The sequence below is a fragment of the Ailuropoda melanoleuca genome, chromosome 1, assembly GCF_002007445.2.
Source record: "Ailuropoda melanoleuca isolate Jingjing chromosome 1, ASM200744v2, whole genome shotgun sequence".
In the NCBI taxonomy this organism is placed as follows: domain Eukaryota; kingdom Metazoa; phylum Chordata; class Mammalia; order Carnivora; family Ursidae; genus Ailuropoda; species Ailuropoda melanoleuca.
The window spans coordinates 7068827-7075500 of record NC_048218.1 but is presented as its reverse complement, the minus strand read 5'-3'; the positions used below and the strand labels follow the sequence as shown (position 1 = coordinate 7075500).

At 48.2% G+C, this 6674-nt stretch overlaps 1 protein-coding gene across 1 annotated transcript in view; it reads right to left on the bottom strand.

The window, feature by feature from the left end:
* Positions 1–3337, bottom strand: part of KCNJ6 (potassium inwardly rectifying channel subfamily J member 6) — a 250388-nt gene extending 247051 nt beyond the window's left edge. The window contains exon 1 of the mRNA XM_034655619.1: positions 2866–3337. The gene's annotated coding sequence lies outside the window, so the exon portion shown is untranslated. The remainder of the gene's footprint in view (positions 1–2865) is intronic.
* Between the last annotated feature and the right edge of the window lie 3337 nt (positions 3338–6674).

The following is a 6674-nucleotide window of genomic DNA, read 5'->3' as shown; positions in this document are numbered from 1 at the left end:
CAAAAAAAAAAAAAAAAAAAAAAACCACAAAAACACAAAAACAAAAACCAAAAACCAAAAAAAAAAAACAAAAACAAAAACAAAAACTGGAAGGTATAAACACACTGCTTTAACCAAGTCCTGAGTGCTCTGCATGCATCACCTTTAGAAAGCAATGGAATGCCCACAGTTGGAAAGCCCAGCAAAGAAAATCAGGATTCCTCTTGTTTACCTTCATAGAGAACAAACCAGAACCAGCTCAAGACTAAACACACACACATAAGGGCACCCTCAAAAGAGAAAAGCAGCCCAGTGTATTGTAAAGGCACTGTCAGGATCTCCAACCAGTTGTCAAACTTTGGGCTCCGCAATTCAAACTGTGCCTTGTAACACCTGGATGCTGTTCATAAAAACGGTCTATTAGAAATGTGACTGCCACCTTCCTCTACTATTTTTCCTCATCAGTATTGGGGGGTGTGAGGATGTACGACCAAAGATGAGGACAGCAGGACAGAGACCAGCTTTGCCCCAGGTGAAGGCAGAATGTCGAGAGAGACTTACCTGTTTTCTCTCAACGAATGCTGAAACGGAACTCGAGTGATAATAAATCCTCCCCTCTTGCACAGTTTCTTCCTTGTTTCTATTAAGACAAGTGACTCCCTCTCTCAGTTTCCTATGCCCTACAGCCTTGGAAATGCAGCTGCCCTACTCACATGCTATCTTAAAGATACAATTACTGCTTCTCACCTCACTAGCATACTCTCTTGCCTTTCCTGGAGCTCACCAGTTCTTTTTAGAAAGTCTGTAAGGTCTGGACTCAGAGTATTTTATTTCTCTACCCTCCAGGATCTCAGAACCCCTAGAAAAGACTTGGGTAACTGGTGTCTTACTGACAGGGTGCTCCCACAGTCTTCTGTCATCTAAGCCCGACAGAAAGTGTAGAGGACAGTGAGAGGGTAAAAAATGAATGGATGCTTTTGAAACCAAAAGGACTTGGCTGAGACTAGGCAACTCTCATCAGAGACTGGTCCGGTGTGTGTGTGTGTGTGTGCACACGCGCGCACGCCAGCGCACCGCACCCCTTTGCTCCCTTGAGGACAGGATCATTCTCCATTCTCAATTCAGCTTGGATCTTTTGCTGTTTCAGTGTTCTTGATTTTGAATAGTTACTCTGATGCACCGCCATGCGTGAAATGATGATTTGCAAGCTTCTCTGTCCCACGCAATTCCGTGGATAATCAGGTATCCAGATTCTGCACGGGCAAGAGAACCATTCCTTTATGGGAAGTGATCGCTCTGTCACTACAGGAGCTAATAGCGTTCGCAGGGGTAGCTGACTGGGAGGTGGGAACCTGGCGCTTATGCTCTGGCCTTGGTGCTGAATCCGAAACCTGCTGCCTGAACCATCTGAGTGGGCTCTGGACAACTTTGGAGGTTTGAATGGGTGCCGGCCAGTTCTAGAAGTCCCCTTGCTGGTCGCCGGCAAGAACTTGGGCAGAGCCGATACCCTAGGACCCTCCACAGAATACCTGGTTGGCTTATTTCTTCTCCTGAAGCTGGGAAAGTTTTGTCCAATGTTTTTTGTTGTAATTGGATCTGCCTTCTCCCCTCCCACCTGGGTCGCCATGGAGACTCAGCTCTTTCTCCAGGCAAAATGGGCGAAGCATAGTTAGCTGTGCCCTGACTACAGCAAGCCCCTTTTTCTTTCTAATTAGCTCCTGGGTAACCCCCTCCTCTGTTTTTCAGCAGAAGAAAGGTAGGCAGGGTGAGGAGCTAGTAGGGATGTGGTATTACACCCTATATGGTGGGGGCTGCCCAGTACCATCAGACTTTGGGTAAAAGCAAGCAAGAGACCCTCTAAACATATAATGAATTTCCAACTCCCAAACACTGGAGTTTCCCCCCCCCCTTTCCCTCTCTCTCTCTCTTCCTTTTTTGGGAGTGGAGGCGGGATTCTTTGGAAAATTCTGGTATTTTGTTTCTCCATTAACCTCACCCCATTTCTGTGGCTGTTTCTATTAGCATGTTTCCTCCTTAAGCATCTCTCCATATTGAGGCTGGTTCAAGAGGTATACCTGTGGATCGACCCAAGGTGTTACTGGGTTTGGGGAATACTGTTATTTCTGTTAAAAAACTAATTCAAGCTTTATGTCTTGATGCAAATGAAAATATACCCAGGAGGAAGCAAGTCAGGGGATTCGTCCAACCCCCTAAATGCCATAAACATCTCATTTTATCTGAAGGGTTTCTTTTTCCTTCCAATTACAAAATAATTCAATTTACTTCTAGGGAGAGCTTCCTATTCACTGTTTATAGCCATCATATCACATCCCTGGTTTTACTGATAGACAACAGTTAGGAGTTATTGTTTCCCATTTTCTGCCTGTTTCTCCCCACCCCTCGCTTTTCCTTTTCCTCCTTCTCATGTTCCTGCCTCCGTCTCTGTCTCTCTCCTCTATGCAAAGAAGAACAAGGATACAGCTTTCCATAAAGACAATGGGCTTTTCCCAACTGTAAATGACTACACCGCAAGCCGCCCCTGCCAGTTAATCAATGCATTTCTTCTTTGCCAACGTAGGTTGAAATAATGTCTGCAATAACTGACTGGGTTTCTCTGAGCCCAGGGCATGCAGACCCCTCCTCTCCCCGCCCCCCTTGCGAGTTTTCAGTTGCTAATGAAAACCGTATGAAACAGATTTCCCTTCTGTTATGTAACCGGCTTCTTCCTCGCCTTTCCCTTGAGTTGGGCATCATGTTTCTCATCAGCGTGGAGCATGCAGCGGCGGCGGAGACTGGGGAAGGGGAGGTGGGGACCCGAGGGCACGGCACGTTTTGCCCAGATTGATGCCAGCTTCTCGCCTTCGAGCAACTCAGCGCACCGCTTACCTTGCTGCGGACAGGGTGGTTTCACTCAATCATGATCTCCTCTCTTGGAACGGAGCAAGATTTAATAATTCACTACACGATGAGGGGAGAAAATAAAAAAAGAAAAGGAAAGAAAAGAAAAGCTGGAATCAGATGGTCAAATTTCACATCAGCCCTGGGAGGCTGTTAGGAGACTCCATTCTCCTGGCGGTGCATCCAGCTCTGGGTCTGGCTTCCCGGTTCCCGCGGATCCCCACCCCTCCACCCGCCCAACCTCTCCGGCCAGGTGCGGCCGTCTGCAAACTGGCTCCCTCTGGCCGCGAGCGGAGAGGAGGGCTGGGCGCGGGGTCAAAGGAGGGGCGGAGGGGTGTGCGTCGGGCAGGGACGCGGGCGGCAGACCCAGTGAAAGGAAGGGGGAAAGGCAAGAGTGGCGGAAAAAAAAAAATTCTCGGCTGGGAGAAAAGTGATGGGCCACGCAGCGAGACGTCATGAAAGCCGCAGATTCAATGAATGCTCCTCAATTCCAGCGGACGGGCTGAGCCCCGCTGGCCGCGCACGAACCGGCGCAGCTCCGCGGATAAAAGCGAGCGCAGCGCCGCGTGCTGGAGGAAAGCGGCCACACAGTGTGTTCCAGAGAGGCAGGGGGCAGGGACGCGGAGGGGAGGAGCGGGAGGTCCGGAGACGCCCACCCGCCGCCCATACCCCTCCCCGAGTGGGGATGGAGGTGGGGGGCACTCCACCGACCCCTTCCCAAACCCGAGCCGGCGCGGAAGCGATCGAACCAACCCCCACCACTCCAAAATGAAGCTGGAAACGTGTGGGCGCTCCACGCTGGGGGAACCTTTTAGGTTTAGCCTCCGGTTCCCACCTTTCCTCCTCTGTCACTAAGTAAGTTATTCCTGGAGAAGAGCTTGGACAGCAGCAAAGAGCCTAAGCTCGGGGATCACTTTTTGTCTGCTGCTTGGAGGGGTTCCCGCTTTCAGGTTTTGTGAAAGCACGAGAAAGGGTCTAGTCTCTGCCTCCCTCGGGGCTGAAATCAAGGAGTCAGCCTAGGCGCAGGAGCTGCAGCGCGCCGTGTGCGCGCGGCCAGGAGGGGGCGCCACCAGCCGCTGGGGCGGGGTCGGGGGTGAGGGGCCGCGCCCCGCGGGGGTTTTCGCGTGTATGCGGCGGAAGCCCAGCCCGCTGCTTCATTCAGTCCGCGCTGTCCACAGCAGCTGGGTCTCCGCTGCTGCTCCATCCCTCCCCACCCTGGTGTCTCTTCAGGGGCACTGGAAACAAAGAAAGGGACTGTGACCTTCTTCATGCATAACCCGGGTTGCCTTCCAAGTTGATTTTGTCAGGATTTGGATAATTGCCTGCTGGATCCTGTTCTTTGATTTTTAACTTGCTTTGTATTGTTATTCCAGAGATCACCTCACAACGCTCCCCTCTGCACCCCCTCTTTTTCTCCTGGTCATCGCAAGCAATATTTCCACGTTTCCAAAGCTTTTCCACAACTTGCTTCTATCTCTGTAAGCTCCGCTCTTCAATGCCATCTTTTCCTTAGGGATAAATTGATTTAACAACTAAATTTTAAGAGCAACGAATACCATTGACTAGTAATTTTGTAATGACAGGTTTGTATCTGGCTCTTCTTTTGACACTTTGTAAAGTGGTTTTCCTCTCCTAAGACACAGAATTTCTATCTCCAAGAAGATGACCCTATTCCAGAGAAAGGGTTGGTCGAGACCTCTTATTTCCAAGATCTTTATATCCTACATTTATGCATTCTAATTACACAGCAATTCAGCCCTTCGAGAATGCTGTCTGCTTTCTAAAAATGACATTGGTGTGGAGAGGTGTTTGCCTTAATTTGCATCGGCGGTTATACACAAATCAGCCGTGCCAACCGTGCACACAGCCTGTGAGCTCATATGTGTTGCTGATTTTCCCTGAGAGGTTGTGATCTCACATGCTCTTACTTCTGAGTCACATATTCTGCAGACAGAAGATATTAGGATGTGTAGTGTGTGATTTTAATGCTCCATAGTGCTTCCCGGATCTAGTCATTGTGTTAGAGATAAAGATAAACAAAGAAGAATCCTGGGGGAATCCCTGTGTAAGTATGCAAGAGGCAGGATTTCGGTGGAAACAGCCCTCCAGCATTAAAAGAACAACTCACGCTGATGGTAGTTGACTGATAGTTGACTGAAGAGCGTTCTATTCAATCTCTGGAGATGCTCTGGCCATGTCTGCTAATTCTGACTGTATGCAATTCTACCAATAGAAGGATTTCACAAGATTTATTTCTTACAAGCCATCAGACTAAGTAAGTAAGTCAAGAGAGAGTAATAACCTATTTTTCTCCCCTGATTTAAAACTGGCCAGAGTGCTGTGGGCTGCACGTGTGCAGGAGCGTGTGTTGAATGAGGCAGATCGTGTTAGTGCGACATGGGATGTGACCAAAGCCAAAGACAAGAGCCATCGGTTTCACCGAATTCGTTTTTCCTCAGAGATCTCAGGCAGGGACTGTCACTCATGTTAACGAAGAGGAGTGTCAGTGGCGTCTGAAAATCAGGCGAGCTGTGCTTCTGGGCCACGAGTTGTAGCTCCTGTGAGCTTCCAAGAGCCCTGTGTGTCAGGCTACGCGGTGTTTAGCACGTCTAGAATCTCACTTAAAATTCTATTTTATAATTTCAGGTGAAACCAGGGCCTCAGGGTCCGGGGGGTGTTGGGTGGGTGCCAAGGGGGGCTTCTAAGCCTTTGCTCCTCCCTCCCTGGGTAGGTCAGTACCCCAAAGCTGACCGAGACGGTGGCTTATGGGATTGATTGATTCTCTTATATGGACGACGCTGGGTTCTCCCCCACACATCAAACTGGCATGGAGGCTTATTAGCTAGCAGAATTGACAAACTGAATTTTCCCAACTGGGTGTCATTTGCTGTGTGTAATTTTGTTTTTCTTCATCACTGATCATGGCAATTTACAACCCAGGCTAACTCCCTCACCCGCATGTAGATCTGGCCTTGCTTTGGACAGGCTGATACCAGACTGTGGTGGGTGGCGGTTTCTGGTGTCTGTCTTGTCCTGATTTTCTTAAGTCTGTTGGATATTGAAGCCTTTAGGCTTTTGTGGGCACGAGTTCCTCTTCTTCTCCTCCCCCTCCCAAACCCAACACTGAAGGCATCTTTAGAGCTCAGAGATGGGAATATAATTTCTCAATAATTTATTTTAACTATAAAAGAACATTGTAAAGAGTATCAAGAAAGAAATTTAAGGGCACCTGGGTGGCACAGCGGTTAAGCGTCTGCCTTCGGCTCAGGGCGTGATCCCAGCGTTATGGGATCGAGCCCCACATCAGGCTCCTCCCCTAGGAGCCTGCTTCTTTCTCTCCCACTCCCCCTGCTTGTGTTCCCCCTCCTGGCTGTCTCTATCTCTGTCAAATAAATAAATAAAATCTTAAAAAAAAAAAAAGAAATTTAAGACTTATTCTGTTCTACAGCTCTACTTCCAAAGGACTAAGATCCATTCCATCCATGTTTCTTATTGAGGGAATATCCAGAAAGAGCTACTGTATTTTCTTTTTGGACTTTGATGGTGAATTTTGAGAAACATTCCTTTTGTTGTTGTTGTTTGGTTTTTGTTTCATTTTGTTTAGAGATACATTCTTCTTTGTTGTTGTTGTTGTTCAAGTTTTTATTTAAATTCTAGTTGGTTAACATACAGTGTAATATTGATTTGGGGATAGGACTTAGGGATTCATTACTTACATATAACACCCAGTTATATATAACTCATCCCAAGTGCCCTCCCTAACACCCATCACCCGTTTAGCCCATCCCCCACCCACC